This window comes from Protopterus annectens, chromosome 4.part0, assembly GCF_019279795.1.
Source record: "Protopterus annectens isolate FY-2018-M chromosome 4.part0, PAN1.0, whole genome shotgun sequence".
Lineage (NCBI taxonomy): Eukaryota > Metazoa > Chordata > Ceratodontiformes > Protopteridae > Protopterus > Protopterus annectens.
The window spans coordinates 413,074,413-413,099,147 of record NC_056733.1 but is presented as its reverse complement, the minus strand read 5'-3'; the positions used below and the strand labels follow the sequence as shown (position 1 = coordinate 413,099,147).

Genomic DNA, 24,735 nt, shown 5'->3' with positions numbered 1-24,735 from the left:
AAAGCTAAAATAAAAAGCAATGCAATATCAGAATTATGTTACAAAACTCAGTCATCACCTCACAGTTTAACTAGAGCATGTGCATGCATTAGAGCAAACAAAGCAAATATTTAGGAAAGAGTGGAAGCAAGGATTTTGCTTTTAGTTTCCAGAATTCTTCATGGATGGGACTGAGTGTGAAATATTTTAGATCATGCAGGAAGTGGTAATACCATCATGTCATTAATCAATAAGAAGTGTAGCACCAACATTTGATGGTTTCATTCAGTTATACTTATCTCTTCTACTGTCTGATGAAAGCATGTGCAGTCTTCTGGCAGTTCAGAAGGCCTTCCTGCTCTGTCCTGTGACCTCTCTTTTCTTTTTGACTCCTTTTGGTCTCTGGATTTATTATTAGTTTTGTTAATCAGTTATGTTCCCCAGATAAAAGTCCAAATGTGTCATTTACTGGGTCATGTCAGATCACTTTCTGGTTAAGTGGCCTGCTCAGAGTCTCACAGTTTGCATACTGAAACTGAGGGAACCAAAGTCTGCACTACAGGATGAAACTGATTATCAGCTCATAGTCCTACCTCCTTCACAAAACTGCCAAGTGAGGCTCATGCATGCCATTTTTCAGCAGCGCATAGTTCTTCCTTTAGTGTGCTATAAAGAGAGAAATATAACACATAATGTTTGACTTTTGATGTTATGTACCATAGCTGAGCACACCTCTAATTATACTTCTCAACCTCTTAGCACAAGAAATTTGGACAAATACTAAAATAATAGGGGGATAATGGCCCACAAATAGGGACAGAGTTTAAATATTGCTCTTATAAACTTAGAAAATTGCTAGAATAACAGGATTTAAGCTAACATGCATTTTCTGAAGGATATGAAGTTTGAAACCCAAATGTATATTTAGTGACTTCAATCCCTAGTGATTTGGCAGAAAAAAACGTACATTTTATGATGAACAGACCAAAACATGAGGCAAAAATCTGGATATTCTGCAAAAATCTGGACAATTTTGAGGTCTGCCTCTAATCATGTATGTGTGTGTGTGTGTGTGTGTGTGTGTGTGTGTGTGTGTGTGTGTGTGTGTGTGTGTGTGTGTGTGTGTGTGTGTGTATATCAATGCATGTACGCACATGCATGCATACTATTCTTTTTCATCAGCTTGCACTATGCTGACTCACAGCCTACTGAGAAACAAGACTCAGCGAACCTTAGAGAAGGGCTTTAGCTTGGACCATTTGAGGAGAAAAGTCCATCTCTTCTCATTTTTCTTCACTGACAAATCAGGACTCAAAACTACAAGATTCACTGTTTCTGAAGTCAATTAAAAATCTTAAAAAAACTCTCAACCATCTGAATCACAGCCCTTACTCTGAGATTCAGAAGGAGTGTAGGCACAGCCATGGCCAACCCTCCTTTGTTTACTTGCGTGTGTGCATTGAGTTCTGACACTTATCAAGAATGAATATGTGGAGGAAAGAGCGTGAGGATAACAGCTTGTCAAATATCCAATCTGTGGTTGCAGCAGGGACTGCGGGAAGAACAGGTAGTCAAACAGTGTGGCCACAAGTGATTACAAGCAGCATCAGTACTTGTTTATCACACCTCAATGATGATCTTCACAATCCTGTGCACACAGTAGTGGCAAGAAGGAGAAGCCATGTGGCAACCTTAAATGACCATAAGCATGTGGAATGATGTATTTTTTGAGCTAATGAAAGTTTGGAAATGGGAGGATAAGAAAGTGGAGAAAATGGGTAAGCAAGCAAAGGGTAGAACATATGGTTAACAGATAAAGAATGAACAGGATGGAGGTGGGGAAAGAGGGATTTTTTTGTGGGGGTGGTCAAGTGCCTATGATATGTATATATATATATATATATATATATATATATATATATATATATATATATATATATATAAAGAGGGAGAGTCATTTATCTATATATAAAAAGAGATATATTTCTCTGCATCTGTATGTATATATATATATATATATATATATATATATATATATATATTATATATATATATATATATATATATATATATATATATATATATATATATATATATATATGTGTGTGTGTGTGTCTATATATATATATATATATATATATATATATATATATATATATATATATATATACATATATATATATATATATATATATATAAATTGAGAGAGTCATTAATCTATCTATATATAAAAGAGATATATTTATCTGCATATGTGTATGTATATATATGTATATATATATATATATATATATCTATATATCTATATATATATATGTGTGTGTGTGTGTGTGTGTGTATATATATATATATATATATATATATATATATATATATACATTCTGTATATATATATATATATATATATATATATATATATATATATATATATATATAAAGATGTGGTAGGTTGGTGAAGGTAGTAAGGGAAGTAAGAGGTAGGTAAGAGGGTTAGGGTAGGTAGCAGGGCACACAAGCAAACACTGAAGACAGACAAAACAGATAAAGGAGGTGCTGACACAATCAGGGATGGAGAAGACAATAAAGAAGGAGCCATCAGGCACACAGAGGACTCACAAGTGTGATAGGAAAGACTGGACAACAAACAGTTATGGACATAGAGACAAAAGAGAGGGGAAGACTTGGATGGGAGATAGGATGAGGTATGCAGCTGCACTCCCTGCTAGCTGCAAGCACATGGTAGGCTATTCTTCACCCTAGCCTCCCTCACCACTGAGCCTTGACTCTGATGTTAATACTACTGTGTGGCAAGGATGAAACTCCATAAGTGACTAGAGGAGAGTCTCTAGCTGGCAGATATGGGTATCCAGCTACCTATCAATAAGGACACCCCCTCAACATTTACCATAGCTGCCACCAGATGACATACGTGTCATCTCCACTTGCATTCTCACTGCATGCTGTAGATATTACAGCAGTACCATCCTCTGCTGTGGCAGGTACAATGGCTACTTCAGGTGCTGCCAGAGATGTGAATCTGACCCCATCAGCTAGCGACACTGTTGGTTGTGGTGTTGGTGACATTAGTGTGGTAGCTACTAGTGGAGGTGTGACAGGCCTGAGTACTGTTGCATATAAATGTGAAATAAACAGAGAGAAGCAAAATAAAAAAAGAAAAACAAGTGTTTATAATAGAAAGGATTGTGATAAAGAGGGTGGAATTGAGAAAAGTACAAATACAGTGAAACAATGAATTAAAACGTAACCTGTGTCTGACTATTTTACATGTACGGTAATAGTCATGATGCACTCATCCTACTGTAACATTGTACAACCCATAGGGAATTTGAACTCACAGCCTTCATTACCTGTAATGTGAATGTCACTGCATAGAAATGCTGAGCTATATCCACAGTATAAGTATCCACAGTATAAGTAAAGACTCCAGTGAAATGCACACAAATGTGTGTCACACACTTGCAGAATGAAAACAAATATCAGTATAAACACATGGAGGGCCCCAACCTACAGCCTACAGCACCTGTAACTTGAACACCATTGTGGTTACATGCTGAGCTACACCCATCCCTTAAAACACAGACTAATGGCGAGTGTCACACACTTGCAGAATAAGATGTCTACCAAGGATGAACTGAACTCAGTGACAGAATGACGATAGGACAGTAGGGCCTTCAAATGTTAAGCTGCACATATATGCCCATTGAACCATGCAAACATTGACATATCTGGTCATCCCTATAGCGTGCTACATTTTAATACTGAATTTGAAACCTAAATGCTAATACTATATACAGCAATCTTTAACAGTTATCTTCCTTTAACACTCCCTATGGGCAGTTGTGTTTTTCCATATAACAGGTATGATCACAAATGGTCTAAAGTAAGTAGTAAGTTAAGGAATGTTTCCTAACATACCTGTTGCATTTGCAGTAAGCTATTAGCTAACTATTTTGAGCCCCATACTGTTATAGCACAGATCCTGAACAACTGACAATGCACAACATAACTTTCTTGTATGGTCACAGTTCATCAGAGTATGACACTGCTGGCAAATCATATATATCCAAAAATAAAGTACCTGTTCTGGACATTTGGTAATGTGGCAACCCTGGGAAAATGCTTACCTACCCTGACTTCTACTGTGATAACTGACAGAATTGCTAACATTATGGTCACAAGTATACTCACCCTGTCTCTCTCTGAGGTACACAGAGGTACACAAGCCTCCTCTTGTGCAGCAGTACATCCTCTGCTGTCTGTTCAGGGGCTATCAAGAAAGAAAAGTGAGTCCACTAGGTGCTAGACATTTACATGGCAGACAATGACAGCTTACATGTTGAGGAGTAAGCTGTGGGTTATTTATAGGACATAGGTTCATAGGTGTGTACTAGGCTAATGATCACTAGGGCCTTTGTAAGCCTAGCCATGGATCACAAATCACTGACAAGTTCTGGTACCCTTGATTAGTGCAAGCAGGGGCTTGGGAGATGAAACATTTACACGCAGGGCCGGGGATATGAACCATTTACAGACTGCATCTGTCCATTAGAGACCAAGGAAGAATTTCCTGTTCTCCATCCAGTTGTCCAAATTACACTTAAATTGGGTTACGGAGGAACTCTGCTTCAGATGAGGGGAAGCCATTCCAAAGAACTCTGGTAAACATGTCTGAATACATAATCCATATGGGCTAAAAACATCAGCACATCTACTAATCCATTTAACAATTTTTATAGATCATATCTACATAGGTGTGATTTGAACCCATGTCACTAGATATTACAAGTAAGGAACAAACACATAATTAATGTACCACAAACCTAGCTATGCATTATGTGGTTACAGTATATGAGTTTTGGTTCATAGTTCATAGATGATTCTAAGCTAATGACCACAAGGGGCCTTTTTTTAAGCCTAGTCATGCTTCTTAAAGGTGAGATTCAAACCCTGTACTTTGTGTCTCTAAGGTAAATGTCTTAATCATTAGGCCAACTTCCAAACCCCCCAAAACTGTGTTAAACGCCATGGATCAGCTGGTAAACTCCCCTACCAGAGGTGAAAACATATTGGACCTGGTCATCACCAACATAGGCAACAGGTGTTCCACACCAGAGGTCAACCCATCTCTGGTTAGATCAGACCATAAACTAATCACTCTGGATGTCCACACCCCACTACCACCCCAACTAAGAAAACCACAGTAAAAAACTTTTCCAAAGCAAACTTCACCTTACTTAAGACAGAGGTGGTAAATTTCACAGCCCCACGCTAAAGGATAATGCTGACCAAGATGCAGAAACCTTTACAAATGCACTCTGTGAGCACCTACAAGGAAGTATGGATCATAACACCAAAAGTACAGAACAGATGGAAGAGGCACAAATCCCTAATCCACACGAATTCCTTTATTAAAACGACTTTTCAGTCCAATAAAACACAGAAACAATAAGTTTGGCTATACAGTCCACTAACGCGATTACACCAGCACTGCGTTTTCATTTAAACCACTTCATCAGATGGAGACAAATGCATACCTATACAAAAAACACTCGTTATATATTCATCAAAATAATTAAACAATTAGTTAATTAAAGGGAACAAGATACTTAAACATTTAAAGGGGTAAGACTTATAATGCATACAACACATACATTAAAATATATTATAATGGATTCCACCCACACTGACCTGATACATTAATGGATTAATTAATATTATTATCAAAATTTAATAAAAACTTTATAATAACTTAATCTAATAAAACAAACTAAATTCTTTAATACAACCAGCAAAAGCATTACAGCTTGTGGTATCCTATACTACCAACACTTTATAATGTAAACTGATTTTAATACACATTTAAAATAAGATAAATATAGAAAAAAATAATAAATAAAAAACATAAAATTAAAACACTTAAAGCTTAGCTGATCTCAGCTTGAGTACAGGTGCTAAAGAGATGGCATCATTTAGACCTGGAGGTTTATTCGCCTCCAAGGAAAGCTGCCACAACAGCTCTTTATACTCAATCGAAGTTTCCCATAGCCCACCTCTTACATCCTTTTCCACTACTTCCAACACAAAGAAGCTAAATTTAGCTTCCTGGCAAATTAATTTATGTCGGTATAAAGCATTATTAGTACATTTTATTTTTATCTCATAGTAATGCTCATAAATTCTATTTTTTAACTTTTTTTCCGATTTCTCTATATAAAATGCATCACAATGATCACACAAACCTAAATAAACTATCCCAGAGGTGTGACAATTCGCAAAATATTTGCTCTGGATCAGTCTGTCCCTGCTCTCTAAAAAAAAATGTTTGCTTAGTACAAATAAATGGGCATTGGTAACGCCTTCCACATTTAAAGGTTCCTAATTTCCCTTCCTTAACTTTTTTCATACCATATTTACCCTCCAGAATAGTCTTTAAGCTTGTTCCCCTTCTATATGTACATTTCAAAGGTTCTTCAAAGATACATTTCAAATCCGAAATCTGACCAAACCTACACCATTCTTCCTCCAAAATCTTCCTAATTCTAGGTGCACTACCATTATAATCAACTACAAAATTGCCTGTACCCTCACTGTTAAGCTTTGTAGATTTCATTTCATTCAAGACAAAATTTGAACCCAAAATGGGTTTAAATTTGTCATATCTACCTTCCCTAACTTCTCTTTCTATAGGCTCAATAAGATCTTTAGGGTAGCCTCGATCCATAAACATATTATGCAAAATCTTACATTCATCCTCAAAATCACTCTCCCTTGATGTCATATGGCTACCCCTCACATATTGTCCCTTAACAATACCTTTTTTCTGATGGTAAGGGTGAGCACTATTAAAAGCCAAATAAGAATTCGAAAATGTTGGCTTTCTAAAAATCTTATAATAAAAACAACCCTCACTTTTGCCTATAGTAATATCCAAATAATTAAAAAATTCTTTATCCTTATTATAAGTAAATTTTAAAAAATCAGTGGACTCTGAGATATACTTAAAAAATTCTAAAAATTCATCCATCGTGCCCACCCATAAAAAGCACATATCATCCAATAAACGCTTGTAAAATTTCCAATTATGGCCAAATTTTGAATTAATAATAAATTTTTCTTCCCAAGCTGTTAAAATAATATTAACATATGTGGGGGCACATCTTGCACCCATCCCTACTCCCTGAATCTGTTTAAAAAATTCTCCCTCATAATGAATAAAGTTGTTGTTTAAAACTAATTCCATAAAAACTAGGATCAAATAAAATTCATTATTATTAAATTTACCATAATTTATCAGGGCTTCTTCAAACCACATCATCCCCTCATTACGGGGTATAGATGAAAAAAGGTCCACTATAGCAATTGTTATAAAAGTAATATTGTCATCATACAAATCCTGAGTTATACTACGCAAAAGGTTCCAAGAGTCTTTAACAGTCCCCTGGCCTCCCATAGATAAAGACTTTAGCTTTACATCCAACCATCTCGCCAGTGGTGCAGTAACTGAGCCCCCCGAAGCAACAATAGGTGTCAAAGGAGGGTCTTCCAAGTCTTTATGTACTTTTGGTATCCCAAAAATAGAGGGGACCTTAGGTTTCTTAATGTGAAGGTATTTAAAAGTTTCAACATCAATAGAGCGTTCCATAAGCAAGTCATTTAAAACCACATATATTTTTTTATTACCTATATTAATCTCATTTAAAGAGGCTCTGACATATTTGTCTAAATCATCTAAAATTTCCATCATCTTAGCTTCATATAAAATATTATCCATAATAACAGAACCTCCACCTTTATCTGGTTTCATAACTCTCACTGTAATGTCCTCCCTAAATTCCTTTAATAACCCATATTCTTCCTTAGTAAGGTTATATGTAATATTGTTCCTTGGGAGCTCAGCTCTAAGTCTACTCTTCATTAAGGCCTCAAAATTTCTTAATTGTCGGTGTAAAGGTGGGTTGAACAAACTTTTCCCTTTCAAAACCTCACATTTCTCCCCAGTACTAGCATGTCCCTGAAAAAACAGTTCAAAAATTTTCTTTCTTAAAAATAATTTGACGTCAATCAACACCTTACTAATATCCGCCTTCGTGTTAGGAACAAATTTAAGACCTTTTGATAGTAATGAAAAATGTGCTTTATTTAATTCATATTTACTATAATTGTAAATAGTATAACCCTGATATTTACTGATGCAGCCTTGGGAAAAAATTAAATCTGTGTTGATACAATTGCTAAACATATGTTCTTCTATCAATTCCACTGCTGAAATCTCTTGTTGCTGCTGTTGTAGTTGTTGTTCTGCATGCCCCTTGCCCATATATACCCCCCATACTGGTAGGTTTTTTGCTGGTAATTTCTTATTCTCTCTGACCTCCTTAAAGGGGGGTATTCATTCAAATTATTCAGATCACCTACTTCATCTTCTCCATTTGATACAAAGTGCTCATTCCCTCTCCTATCCATACCAAAATCATTATGGTTTCTGTACGAAAAATGTCTTGGTTTGGGATAACACACTTTGTCCTTATATTCTTTAATGTCTCTATCTAACTTCCTACTTTTCCTAATATATGCTTTATTAATATTATTATCAATCTTCTGCAACATATCGTAATACTGTCTCTGCCCTTCCTCTACTGAAAATAACAAATATTCTGTAATTTTCTGGTTAATACCTTCAATTTTACTAGATAGAATTTTCATTTCCCTTTCATTTTCTCTAATAATGGCTTTTAATATTTCAAACCCACAATTACCAAAAATTCTTAACAATTCCTGGTGAAAAATACTTCCTTCCTTCACTTTATTAGGATATTTTACCACCCTCAAGCCTTTAGGCACAATTTTTAAACGTAAACATTCCCTCAGGTATGCATTCTCCATATCATAATTTTTGTATTGAAAAAAAACATCATCTAACAATTTTATATTATAGTCAAACTTCATTTCATAATCTCCCTCATGCTGTGAGGGTAATTTAAAGTCCTTAAAACAATATCGCTTTTGAAAAAACGTTTAAAATCAATTTTGCGACTCTCACCAGTCTCTTTGTGTCCATTACTATTATTTGTCCTTTCGTTGTTAGAGCCAGCACCCACAGCGTTTTCTGACCTAAAAAACGTTGGTACATCCGAACTGATATCACCATTAGTAATGCTTGCATGAGATTTCTGTGTTCTGTTATGCCCGTTAGCGAAAGAGACTCCTTTCAGGCCATTCTCGTGCTTCGACCTAGTGAGTATTTCCTGGTTCCCTGGAACACCAGGAGATGATGTCAGAAAGGGCTGACTTGCAGGAGTCAGCAGCTCAATAAGCTGCGATAACTCGTTCGAAAACATGTCAAACTTGTCAGATTCCTCGCCCCTCCGCTGAGGAGCTTGCCTAGAATTTGTAGCCTCTTCAGATTCCATATAGACAACAACACAAGCCAAAAAGAATCACTGTTACAATGTTCACCAAAACGCCAAAAATACAGAACAGATGGAAGAGGCACAAATCCGTAATCCACACAAATTCCTTTATTAAAACGACTCTTCAGTCCAATAAAACGCAGAAACAATAAGTTTGACTATACAGTCCACTAACACGATTACACTAGCACTGCATTTTTGTTTAAACCACTTCATCAGATGGAGACAAATGCATACCTACACAAAAACCACTCCTTATATATTCATCAAAATAATTAAACAATTAGTTAATTAAAGGGAGCAAGATACTTAAACATTTAAAGGGGTAAGACTTATAATGCATACAACACATACATTAAAATATATTATAATGGATTCCACCCACACTGACCTGATACATTAATGGATTAATAAATTAATATTATTATCAAAATTTAATAAAAACTTTATAATAACTTAATCTAACAAAACAAACTAAATTCTTTAATACAACCAGCAAAAGCATTACAGCTTGTGGTATCCTATACTACCAACACTTTATAATGTAAACTGATTTTAATACACATTTAAAATAAGATAAATATAGAAAAAATAATAAATAAAAAACATAAAATGAAAACACTTAAAGCTTAGCTGATCTCAGCTTGAGTACAGGTGCTAAAGAGATGGCATCATTTAGACCTGGAGGTTTATTCGCCTCCAATGAAAGCTGCCACAACAGCTCTTTATACTCAATCGAAGTTTCCCATAGCCCACCTCTTACATCCTTTTCCACTACTTCCAACACAAAGAAGCTAAATTTAGCTTCCTGGCAAATTAATTTATGTCGGTATAAAGCATTATTAGTACATTTTATTTTTATCTCATAGCAATGCTCATAAATTCTATTTTTTAACTTTTTTTCCGATTTCTCTATATAAAATGCATCACAATGATCACACAAACCTAAATAAACTATCCCAGAGGTGTGACAATTCGCAAAATATTTGCTCTGGATCAGTCTGTCCCTGCTCTCTAAAAAAAAATGTTTGCTTAGTACAAATAAATGGGCATTGGGAACACCTTCCACATTTAAAGGTTCCTAATTTCCCTTCCTTAACTTTTTTCATACCATATTTACCCTCCAGAATAGTCTTTAAGCTTTTTCCCCTTCTATATGTACATTTCAAAGGTTCTTCAAAGATACATTTCAAATCCGAAATCTGACCAAACCTACACCATTCTTCCTCCAAAATCTTCCTAATTCTAGGTGCACTACCATTATAATCAACTACAAAATTGGCTGTACCCTCACTGTTAAGCTTTGTAGATTTCATTTCATTCAAGACAAAATTTGAACCCAAAATGGGTTTAAATTTGTCATATCTACCTTCCCTAACTTCTCTTTCTATAGGCTCAATAAGATCTTTAGGGTAGCCTCGATCCATAAACATATTATGCAAAATCTTACATTCATTTTCAAAATCCTCTCCCTTGATGTCATATGGCTACCCCTCACATATTGTCCCTTAACAATACCTTTTTTCTGATGGTAAGGGTGAGCACTATTAAAAGCCAAATAAGAATTCGAAAATGTTGGCTTTCTAAAAATCTTATAATAAAAACAACCCTCACTTTTGCCTATAGTAATATCCAAATAATTAAAAAATTCTTTATCCTTATTATAAGTAAATTTTAAAAAATCAGTGGACTCTGAGATATACTTAAAAAATTCTAAAAATTCATCCATCATGCCCACCCATAAAAAGCACATATCATCCAATAAACGCTTGTAAAATTTCCAATTATGGGCAAATTTTGAATTAATAATAAATTTTTCTTCCCAAGCTGTTAAAATAATATTAACATATGTGGGGGCACATCTTGCACCCATCCCTACTCCCTGAATCTGTTTAAAAAATTCTCCCTCATAATGAATAAAGTTGTTGTTTAAAACTAATTCCATAAAAACTAGGATCAAATAAAATTCATTATTATTAAATTTACCATAATTTATCAGGGCTTCTTCAAACCACATCATCCCCTCATTACGGGGTATAGATGAAAAAAGGTCCACTATAGCAATTGTTATAAAAGTAATATTGTCATCATACAAATCCTGAGTTATACTACGCAAAAGGTCCCAAGAGTCTTTAACAGTCCCCTGGCCTCCCATAGATAAAGACTTTAGCTTTACATCCAACCATCTCGCCAGTGGTGCAGTAACTGAGCCCTCCGAAGCAACAATAGGTGTCAAAGGAGGGTCTTCCAAGTCTTTATGTACTTTTGGTATCCCAAAAATAGAGGGGACCTTAGGTTTCTTAATGTGAAGGTATTTAAAAGTTTCAACATCAATAGAGCGTTCCATAAGCAAGTCATTTAAAACCACATATATTTTTTTATTACCTATATTAATCTCATTTAAAGAGGCTCTGACATATTTGTCTAAGTCATCTAAAATTTCCATCATCTTAGCTTCATATAAAATATTATCCATAATAACAGAACCTCCACCTTTATCTGGTTTCATAACTCTCACTGTAATGTCCTCCCTAAATTCCTTTAATAACCCATATTCTTCCTTAGTAAGGTTATATGTAATATTGTTCCTTGGGAGCTCAGCTCTAAGTCTACTCTTCATTAAGGCCTCAAAATTTCTTAATTGTGGGTGTAAAGGTGGGTTGAACAAACTTTTCCCTTTCAAAACCTCACATTTCTCCCCAGTACTAGCATGTCCCTGAAAAAACAGTTCAAACATTTTCTTTCTTAAAAATAATTTGACGTCAATCAACACCTTACTAATATCCGCCTTCGTGTTAGGAACAAATTTAAGACCTTTTGATAGTAATGAAAAATGTGCTTTATTTAATTCATATTTACTATAGTTGTAAATAGTATAACCCTGATATTTACTGATGCAGCCTTGGGAAAAAATTAAATCTGTGTTGATACAATTGCTAAACATATGTTCTTCTATCAATTCCACTGCTGAAATCTCTTGTTGCTGCTGTTGTAGTTGTTGTTCTGCATGCCCCTTGCCCATATATACCCCCCATACTGGTAGGTTTTTTGCTGGTAATTTCTTATTCTCTCTGACCTCCTTAAAAGGGGGTATTCATTCAAATTATTCAGATCACCTACTTCATCTTCTCCATTTGATACAAAGTGCTCATTCCCTCTCCTATTCGTACCAAAATCATTATGGTTTCTGTACGAAAAATGTCTTGGTTTGGGATAACACACTTTGTCCTTATATTCTTTAATGTCTCTATCTAACTTCCTACTTTTCCTAATATATGCTTTATTAATATTATTATCAATCTTCTGCAACATATCGTAATACTGTCTCTGCCCTTCCTCTACTGAAAATAACAAATATTCTGTAATTTTCTGGTTAATACCTTCAATTTTACTAGATAGAATTTTCATTTCCCTTTCATTTTCTCTAATAATGGCTTTTAATATTTCAAACCCATAATTACCAAAAATTTTTAACAATTCCTGGTGAAAAATACTTCCTTCCTTCACTTTATTAGGATATTTCACCACCCTCAAGCCTTTAGGCACAATTTTTAAACGTAAACATTCCCTCAGGTATGCATTCTCCATATCATAATTTTTGTATTGAAAAAAAACATCATCTAACAATTTTATATTATAGTCAAACTTCATTTCATAATCTCCCTCATGCTGTGAGGGTAATTTAAAGTCCTTAAAACAATATTGCTTTTGAAAAAATGTTTAAAATCAATTTTGCGACTCTCACCAGTCTCTTTGTGTCCATTACTATTATTTGTCCTTTCGTTGTTAGAGCCAGCACCCACAGCGTTTTCTGACCTAAAAAACATTGGTACATCCGAACTGATATCACCATTAGTAACGCTTGCATGAGATTTCTGTGTTCTGTTACGCCCGTTAGCGAAAGAGACTCCTTTCAGGCCATTCTCGTGCTTCGACCTAGTGAGTATTTCCTGGTTCCCTGGAACACCAGGAGATGATGTCAGAAAGGGCTGACTTGCAGGAGTCAGCAGCTCAATAAGCTGCGATAACTCGTTCGAAAACATGTCAAACTTGTCAGATTCCTCGCCCCTCCGCTGAGGAGCTTGCCTAGAATTTGTAGCCTCTTCAGATTCCATATAGACAACAACACAAGCCAAAAAGAATCACTGTTACAATGTTCACCAAAACGCCAAAAATACAGAACAGATGGAAGAGGCACAAATCCGTAATCCACACAAATTCCTTTATTAAAACGACTCTTCAGTCCAATAAAACGCAGAAACAATAAGTTTGACTATACAGTCCACTAACGCGATTACACCAGCACTGCATTTTCGTTTAAACCACTTCATCAGATCGAGACAAATGCATACCTACACAAAAACCACTCCTTATATATTCATCAAAATAATTAAACAATTAGTTAATTAAAGGGAGCAAGATACTTAAACATTTAAAGGGGTAAGACTTATAATGCATACAACACATACATTAAAATATATTATAATGGATTCCCCCCACACTGACCTGATACATTAATGGATTAATAAATTAATATTATTATCAAAATTTAATAAAAACTTTATAATAACTTAATCTAACAAAACAAACTAAATTCTTTAATACAACCAGCAAAAGCATTACAGCTTGTGGTATCCTATACTACCAACACTTTATAATGTAAACTGATTTTAATACACATTTAAAATAAGATAAATATAGAAAAAATAATAAATAAAAAACATAAAATGAAAACACTTAAAGCTTAGCTGATCTCAGCTTGAGTACAGGTGCTAAAGAGATGGCATCATTTAGACCTGGAGGTTTATTCGCCTCCAAGGAAAGCTGTCACAACAGCTCTTTATACTCAATCGAAGTTTCCCATAGCCCACCTCTTACATCCTTTTCCACTACTTCCAACACAAAGAAGCTAAATTTAGCTTCCTGGCAAATTAATTTATGTCGGTATAAAGCATTATTAGTACATTTTATTTTTATCTCATAGTAATGCTCATAAATTCTATTTTTTTAACTTTCTTTCTGATTTCCCTATATAAAATGCATCACAATGATCACACAAACCTAAATAAACTATCCCAGAGGTGTGACAATTCGCAAAATATTTGCGCTGGATCAGTCTGTCCCTGCTCTCTAAAAAAATTGTTTGCGTAGTACAAATAAATGGGCATTGGGAACACCTTCCACATTTAAAGGTTCCTAATTTCCCTTCCTTAACTTTTTTCATATCATATTTACCCTCCAGAATAGTCTTTAAGCTTTTGCCCCTTCTATATGTACATTTCAAAGGTTCTTCAAAGATACATTTCAAATCCAAAATCTGACCAAACCTACACCATTCTTCCTCCAAAATCTTCCTAATTCTAGGTGCACTACCATTGTAATCAACTACAAAATTGCCTGTACCCTCACTGTTAAGCTTTGTAGATTTCAGTTCATTCAAGACAAAACTTGAACCCAAAATGGGTTTAAATTTGTCATATCTACCTTCCCTAACTTCTCTTTCTATAGGCTCAATAAGATCTTTAGGTTATGTAAAATGAATGAATGAATGAATGAATCAAAATTCTATCTAGTAAAATTGAAGGTATTAACCAGAAAATGACAGAAGATTTGTTATTTTCAGTAGAGGAAGGGCAGAGACAGTATTACGATATGTTGCAGAAGATTGATAATAATATTAATAAAGCATATATTAGGAAAAGTAGGAAGTTAGATAGAGACATTAAAGAATATAAGGACAAAGTGTGTTATCCCAAACCAAGATATTTTTCGTACAGAAACCATAATGATTTTGGTATGGATAGGAGAGGGAATGAGCACTTTGTATCAAATGGAGAAGATGAAGTAGGTGATCTGAATAATTTGAATGAATACCCCCCTTTAAGGAGGTCAGAGAGAATAAGAAATTACCAGCAAAAACACTACCAGTATGGGGGAGAAATAGGGGCAAGGAGCATGCAGAACAACAACTACAACAGCAGCAACAAGAGATTTCAGCAGTGGAATTGATAGAAGAACATATGTTTAGCAATTGTATCAACACAGATTTTATTTTTTCCCAAGGCTGCATCAATAAATATCAGGGTTATACTATTTACAATTATAGTAAATATGAATTAAATAAAGCACATTTTTCGTTACTATCAAAAGGTCTTAAATTTGTTCCTAACACGAAGGCGGATATTAGTAAGGTGTTGATTGACGTCAAGTTATTTTTAAGAAAGAAAAATTTAGAACTGTTTTTTCAGGGACATGCTAGTACTGGGGAGAAATGTGAGGTTTTGAAAAGCAAAAGTTTGTTCAACCCACCTTTACACCCACAATTAAGAAATTTTGAGGCCTTAATGGAGAGTAGACTTAGAGCTGAGCTCCCAAGGAGCAATATTACATATAACCTTACTAAGGAAGAATATGGGTTATTAAAGGAATTTAGGGAGGACACTACAGTGAGAGTTATGAAACCAGATAAAGGTGGAGGTTCTGTTATTATGAATAATATTTTATATGAAGCTAAGATGGTGGAAATTTTGGATGATTTAGACAAATATGTCAGAGCCTCTTTAAATGAGATTAATATAGGTAATAAACAAATATATGTGGTTTTAAATGACTTGCTTATGGAACGCTCTATTGATGTTGAAACTTTTAAATACCTTCACGTTGAGAAACCCAAGGTCCCCTCTATTTTTGGGATACCAAAAGTACATAAAGAATTGGAAGACCCCCCTTTGAGACCTATTGTTGCTTCGGAGGGCTCAGTTACTGCACCACTGGCAAGATGGTTGGATGTAAAGCTAAAGTCTTTATCTATGGGAGGCCAGGGGACTGTTAAAGACTCTTGGGACCTTTTGCGTAGTATAACTCAGGATTTGTATGATGACAATATTACTTTTATAACTATTGATATTGTGGACCTTTTTTCATCTATACCCCATAATGAGGGGATGATGTGGTTTGAAGAAGCCCCGATAAATTATGGTAAATTTAATAATAATGAATTTTATTTGATCCTAGTTTTTATGGAATTAGTTTTAAACAACAACTTTATTCATTATGAGGGAGAATTTTTTAAGCAAATTCAGGGAGTAGGGATGGGTGCAAGTTGTGCCCCCACATATGTTAATATTATTTTAACAGCTTGGGAAGAAAAATTTATTATTAATTCAAAATTTGCCCATAATTGGAAATTTCACAAGCGTTTCTTGGATGATATGTGCTTTTTATGGGTGGGCACGATGGATGAATTTTTAGAATTTATTAAGTATATCTCAGAGTCCACTGATTTTTTAAAATTTACTTATAATAAGGATAAAGAATTTTTTAATTATTTGGATATTACTATAGGCAAAAGTGAGGGTTGTTTTTATTATAAGATTTTTAGAAAGCCAACATTTTCGAATTCTTATTTGGCTTTTAATAGTGCTCACCCTTACCATCAGAAAAAAGGTTTTGTTAAGGAACAATATGTGAGGGGTAGCCGTATGACATCAAGGAAGAGTGATTTTGAGGATGAATGTAAGATTTTGCATAATATGTTTATGGATCGAGGCTACCCTAAAGATCTTATTGAGCCTATAGAAAGAGAAGTTAGGGAAGGTAGATATGACAAATTTAAACCCATTTTGGGTTCAAATTTTGTCTTGAATGAGATGAAATCTACAAAGCTTAACAGTGAGGGTACAGGCAATTTTGTAGTTGATTATAATGGTAGTGCACCTAGAATTAGGAAGATTTTGGAGGAAGAATGGTGTAGGTTTGGTCAGATTTCATATTTGAAATGTATCTTTGAAGAACCTTTGAAATGTACATATAGAAGGGGAAAAAGCTTAAAGACTATTCTGGAGGGAAAATATGGTATGAAAGAAGTTAAGGAAGGGAAATTAGGAACCATTAAATGTGGAAGGTGTTCCCAATGCCCATTTATTTGTACTAAGCAAACAATTTTTTTAGAGAGCAGGGACAGACTGATCCAGAGCAAATATTTTGCGAATTGTCACACCTCTGGGATAGTTTATTTAGGTTTGTGTGATCATTGTGATGCATTTTATATAGGGAAATCGGAAAGAAAGTTAAAAAATAGAATTTATGAGCATTACTATGAGATAAAAATAAAATGTACTAATAATGCTTTATACCGACATAAATTAATTTGCCAGGAAGCTAAATTTAGCTTCTTTGTGTTGGAAGTAGTGGAAAAGGATGTAAGAGGTGGGCTATGGGAAACTTCGATTGAGTATAAAGAGCTATTGTGGCAGCTTTCCTTGGAGGCGAATAAACCTCCAGGTCTAAATGATGCCATTTCTTTAGCACCTGTACTCAAGCTGAGATCAGCTAAGCTTTAAGTGTTTTCATTTTATGTTTTTTATTTATTATTTTTTTCTATATTTATCTTATTTTAAATGTGTATTAAAATCAGTTTACATTATAAAGTGTTGGTAGTATAGGATATCACAAGCTGTAATGCTGTTGCTGGTTGTATTAAAGAATTTAGTTTGTTTTATTAGATTAAGTTATTATAAAGTTTTTATTAAATTTTGATAATAATATTAATTTATTAATCCATTAATGTATCAGGTCAGTGTGGGGGGAATCCATTATAATATATGTAAGTCTTACCCCTTTAAATGTTTAAGTATCTTGTTCCCTTTAATTAACTAATTGTTTAATTATTTTGATGAATATATAAGGAGTGTTTTTTGTGTAGGAATGCATTTGTCTCCATCTGATGAAGTGGTTTAAACAAAAACACAGTGCTGGTGTAATCACGTTAGTGGACTGTATAGTCAAACTTATTGTTTCTGCATTTTATTGGACTGAAGAGTCGTTTTAATAAAGGAATTCGTGTGGATTACGGATTTGTGCCTCTTCCATCTGTTCTGTATTTTTGGTGTTTTGGTGGACATTGGAACAGTGATTCTTTTTGGTTTGTGTTGTTGTCTATATGGAATCTGAAGAGACTCCAAATTCCAGTCAAGCTCCTCAGCGGAGGGGCGAGGAATCTGACAAGTTTGACATGCTTTCGAACCAGTTATCGCAGCTTATTGAGCTGCTGACTCCTGCAAGTCAGCCCTTTCTGACATCATCTCCTGGTGTTTCAGGGAACCAGGAAATGCTCACTAGGTCGAAGCACGAGAATGGCGCGAAAGGAGTCTCTTTTGCTAACGGGCGTAACAGAATACAGAAATCTCATGCAAGCGTTACTAATGGTGATATCATTTCGGATGTACCAACGTTTTTTAGGTCAGAAAACGCTGTGGGTGCTGGCTCTAACAACGAAAGGACAAATAATAGTAATGGACACAAAGAGACTGGTGAGAGCCACAAAATTGATTTTAAAAGTTTTTTTTCAAAAGCAATATTATTTTAAGGACTTTAAATTACCCTCACAGCATGAGGGAGATTATGAAATGAAGTTTGACTATAATATAAAATTGTTAGATGATGTTTTTTTTCAATACAAAAATTATGATATGGAGAATGCATACTTGAGGGAATGTTTACGTTTAAAAATTGTGACTAAAGGCTTGAGGGTGGTGAAATATCCTAATAAAGTGAAGGAAGGAAGTATTTTTCACCAGGAATTGTTAGAAATTTTTGACAATTGTGGGTTTGAAATATTAAAAGCCATTATTAGAGAAAATGAAATGGAAATGAAAATTCTATCTAGTAAAATTGAAGGTATTAACCAGAAAATTACAGAAGATTTGTTATTTTCAGTAGAGGAAGGGCAGAGACAGTATTATGATATGTTGCAGAAGATTGATAATAATATTAATAAAGCATATATTAGGAAAAGTAGGAAGTTAGATAGAGACATTAAAGAATATAAGGACAAAGTGTGTTATCCCAAACCAAGATATTTTCCGTACAGAAACCATAATGATTTTGGTACGAATAGGAGAGGGAATGAGCACTTTGTATCAAATGGAGAAGATGAAGTAGGTGATCTGAATAATTTGAATGAATACCCCCCTTTAAGGAGGTCAGAGAGAATAAGAAATTACCAGCAAAAAAACTACCAGTATGAGGGGTATGTAGGGGCAAGGGGCATGCAGAACAACAACTACAACAGCAGTAACAAGAGATTTCAGCAGTGGAATTGATAGAAGAACATATGTTTAGCAATTGTATCAACACAGATTTTATTTTTTCCCAAGGCTGCATCAATAAATATCAGGGTTATACTATTTACAATTATAGTAAATATGAATTAAATAAAGCACATTTTTCATTACTATCAAAAGGTCTTAAATTTGTTCCTAACACGAAGGCAGATATTAGTAAGGTGTTGATTGACGTCAAGTTATTTTTAAGAAAGAAAAATTTAGAACTGTTTTTTCAGGGACATGCTAGTACTGTGGAGAAATGTGAGGTTTTGAAAAGGAAAAGTTTGTTCAACCCACCTTTACACCCACAATTAAGAAATTTTGAGGCCTTAATGGAGAGTAGACTTAGAGCTGAGCTCCCAAGGAACAATATTACATATAACCTTACTAAGGAAGAATATGGGTTATTAAAGGAATTTAGGGAGGACACTACAGTGAGAGTTATGAAACCAGATAAAGGTGGAGGTTCTGTTATTATGGATAATATTTTATATGAAGCTAAGATGATGGAAATTTTAGATGATTTAGACAAATTTGTCAGAGCCTCTTTAAATGAGATTAATATAGGTAATAAAAAAATATATGTGGTTTTAAATTACTTGCTTATGGAACGCTCTATTGATGTTGAAACTTTTAAATACCTTAACGTTGAGAAACCTAAGGTCCCCTCTATTTTTGGGATACCAAAAGTACATAAAGACTTGGAAGACCCCCCTTTGAGACCTATTGTTGCTTCGGAGGGCTCAGTTACTGCATCACTGGCAAGATGGTTGGATGTAAAGCTAAAGTCTTTATCTATGGGAGGCCAGGGGACAGTTAAAGACTCTTGGGACCTTTTGCGTAGTATAACTCAGGATTTGTATGATGACAATATTACTTTTATAACTATTGATATAGTGGACCTTTTTTCATCTATACCCCATAATGAGGGGATGATGTGGTTTGAAGAAGCCCTGATAAATTATGGTAAATTTAATAATAATGAATTTTATTTGATCCTAGTTTTTATGGAATTAGTTCTAAACAACAACTTTATTCATTATGAGGGAGAATTTTTTAAGCAGATTCAGGGAGTAGGGATGGGTGCAAGATGTGCCCCCATATATGTTAATATTATTTTAACAGCTTGGGAAGAAAAATTTATTATTAATTCAAAATTTGCCCATAATTGGAAATTTTACAAGCGTTTCTTGCATGATATGTGCTTTTTATGGGTGGGCACGATGGATGAATTTTTAGAATTATTTAAGTATATCTCAGAGTCCACTGATTTTTTAAAATTTACTTATAATAAGGATAAAGAATTTTTTAATTATTTAGATATTACTATAGGCAAAAGTGAGGGTTGTTTTTATTCTAAGATTTTTAGAAAGCCAACATTTTCGAATTCTTATTTGGCATTTAATAGTGCTCACCCTTACCATCAGAAAAAAGGTATTGTTAAGGGACAATATGTGAGGAGTAGCCGTATGACATCAAGGGAGAGTGATTTTGAGGATGAATGTAAGATTTTGCATAATATGTTTATGGATCGAGGCTACCCTAAAGATCTTATTGAGCCTATAGAAAGAGAAGTTAGGGAAGGTAGATATGACAAATTTAAACCCATTTTGGGTTGAAATTTTGTCTTGAATGAGATGAAATCTACAAAGCTTAACAGTGAGGGTACAGGCAATTTTGTAGTTGATTATAATGGTAGTGCACCTAGAATTAGGAAGATTTTGGAGGAAGAATGGTGTAGGTTTGGTCAGATTTCGGATTTGAAATGTATCTTTGAAGAACCTTTGAAATGTACATATAGAAGGGGAAAAAGCTTAAAGACTATTCTGGAGGGTAAATATGGTATGAAAAAAGTTAAGGAAGGGAAATTAGGAACCTTTAAATGTGGAAGGTGTTTCCAATGCCCATTTATTTGTACTAAGCAAACAATTTTTTTAGAGAGCAGGGGCAGACTGATCCAGAGCAAATATTTTGCAAATTGTCACACCTCTGGGATAGTTTATTTAGGTTTGTGTGATCATTGTGATACATTTTATATACGGAAATCGGAAAGAAAGTTAAAAAATAGAATTTATGAGCATTACAATGAGATAAAAATAAAATGTACTAATAATGGTTTATACTGACATAAATTAATTTGCCAGGAAGCTAAATTTAGCTTCTTTGTGTTGGAAGCAGTGGAAAAGGATGTAAGAGGTGGGCTATGGGAAACTTCGATTGAGTATAAAGAGCTGTTGTGGCAGCTTTCCTTGGAGGCGAATAAACCTCCAGGTCTAAATGATGCCATCTCTTTAGCACCTGTACTCAAGCTGAGATCAGCTAAGCTTTAAGATTTTTCATTTTATGTTTTTTATTTATTATTTTTTTCTATATTTATTTTATTTTAAATGTGTATTAAAATCAGTTTACATTATAAAGTGTTGGTAGTATAGGATACCACAAGCTGTAATGCTTTTGCTGGTTGTATTAAAGAATTTAGTTTGTTTTATTAGATTAAGTTATTATAAAGTTTTTATTAAATTTTGATAATAATATTAATTTATTAATCCATTAATGTATCAGGTCAGTGTGGGGGGAATCCATTATAATATATTTTAATGTATGTGTTGTATGCATTATAAGTCTTACCCCTTTAAATGTTTAAGTATCTTGTTCCCTTTAATTAACTAATTGTTTAATTATTTTGATGAATATATAAGGAGTGTTTTTTGTGTAGGTATGCATTTGTCTCCATCTGATGAAGTGGTTTAAACGAAAACGCAGTGCTGGTGTAATCGCGTTAGTGGACTGTATAGTCAAACTTATTGTTTCTGTGTTTTATTGGACTGAAGAGTCGTTTTAATAAAGGAATTCGTGTGGATTACGGATTTGTGCCTCTTCCATTTATTCTGTATTTTTGGTGTTTTGGTGAACATTGGAACAGTGATTCTTTTAAGTATGGATCATACCATCCCTAACAAAACCAAGAAGCACTCCTCTAAGAGAAGGAAACCAGTTTGGTGGACCCCTGCAATAAACAGGCTATACAACAGAAGGAGGAAACTAGTTCAGAAAAAAAGCAAATCCCAAGAAGGAAAGACATCCCTGATCAGTATCAGTAAGAAACTGAGGTCCCTCATGAAATCTTCCAAGGCTAACTTCGAAAGAATAATAGCCAAGGATTCAAAAGATAACCACCTTCTTTAGCTATGTTAAGAATCTTAGTGGCAACTCGCAGATATGCACTGAACTAGTGCAAAATAGCACAAAATATACTGAACCTACTGATATTGCCAACATCCTGGCAGATAGATTCAATGCAAACTTCTCCCCCCTCTCACCTCCAAAAGGGCCCACAACAATACCGGAAAAGTGTAGTGTCCCAAAAATCACAGATGCACAGGTGAAAACAGCCCTTTCAAAAGCGAAAAACACAGCATCAATGGGACCAGATGGCGTCCCAGGCTGTGTCTTGCATGAACTACAGAACAAACTAACCCCCCACCTAAACATGCTGTTCAACCTCAGCCTCTCCACAGGCTACGTGCCCATAGAATGGCACACAGCAACGGTTATTCCTCTCCACAAAGGAGGGGCCACAACTGACCCTGGTAACTATCGCCCCATAAGCCTGACTAGCCTGGTCTGCAAGGCTATGGAGCGCATCATCATGGAACTCATTAACAAAGACATTGGGAACCTCCAAACACTTGACCCGACCCAGTTCAGCTTTGTTAAGGGCAGATGATGCCTACTAAACCTGGTTGACTTCTTCGAGACAGTCACCAAGGCCATTTACGAGGGAAAGGTGGCTCACACAGCCTATCTTGACCTCGCCAAGGCTTTTGACACCATTCCCCACTCGGGTATTACAGGAAAAACTCACCAGCCTGACCATACACCTCTACGTCATGAGATGGGTTGCCAACTGGCTTACAGGCAGAACTCACAGGGTAAGAATAGTGGCCTCCAGGTCTGACTCTAAACCAGTCACAAGTGGTGTCCTGCAGTGCTCAGTCCTGGGACCCCTACTGCTCAGCATATACTTCTCAGAAGTACAGGCAAACACAGGAGGATTATGGCTAACCAAGTTCACAGATGACTGCAAACTGGGAGCCATAATTGTCTCTCTGGCTGACACGGACATCCTCCAAAAGGCTCTTACTGAGACGGACACCTGATGTCAAAGTCATGGCCTCAAGCTAAATGCCAAAAAATACATAGTCATCCCATTTGGGAAAAACAAAACACCCACAAATTACCACATAGGTGACAGCCCCCTTAATATAGAAGAGGTAATAAGAGATCTGGGGACCCAGGTAGATAATAATCTCTCATTTGACAATCATATTGCCAAAGTAGTTGGGAAATCTTTCTATGTGGCCCATCTAATTACTAAAGGGTTCACATCTAGAAATAAAGAAGTTATAGTGCCCCTCTACTCGTCACTCATTAGACCCATCATAGAGTACAATGCCCCATTTAGGATGTACCTCACAAGACACTTCCAACAGCTGAAAAGACCACAAAAGTACCTCACTAAGAGGATTACTTGTCTCAAACATATGTCCTATGCAACCCAACTGAAAAAACTCCGGCTGTACTCAGTGGCATATCACTTACTCAGAGGTGATCTCTGCCTGACTTACAAAGCCATGTCCAACTCAGAATTGATGGACATGCTCCACCTAAAGAAATCCAAGTCACATGCTGTAGTGAGCTAAACCTTGCCACAACAATAAATAGAACATGCTGGAGGGATAGATTCCTGTCACAGAGACTCCCCCTGCTTTGTTACAAAATTCTAAATTACATCAGGCAGAGCCCCTCACAAACACTCTTCAAGAGAAACCTTGACAAGTGGATGGGTAACAGAAAATACACCCATGGGATCACTTCATTGGCTCTGCTTGACAGAAGATCAGTTAATTAATCAATGGGGCGGCAAAAGCCGACACGCTCTGGCTAGGCTTATAAATGCTCTCGGGCAGATAGCATTGTGCCTACCTATGAACCTATGAACCTAAGGGAGCTGTGAGAACAGTTAAATATATTCTTCTCAGGAAAGTGGATACAGTACCAAGTGCTACACACAGTCTCGTACACACACACACACACACACACACACACACACACACACACACACACACACAAATAAGTCTTCCATGTTGGGCATCAAGCCTCCTACCTATCTAGTTATACAGTCTAGAGAGCATTGTATTATTTGCAAGCACCACAAG

The 24,735-nt window shown here is 35.2% G+C and overlaps 1 protein-coding gene across 2 annotated transcripts in view; it reads left to right on the top strand.

The window, feature by feature from the left end:
* Window positions 1-24,735, top strand: part of LRRC74B (leucine rich repeat containing 74B) — a 346,726-nt gene that overhangs the window by 207,112 nt on the left and 114,879 nt on the right. The gene's annotated exons all lie outside the window — the stretch shown is intronic.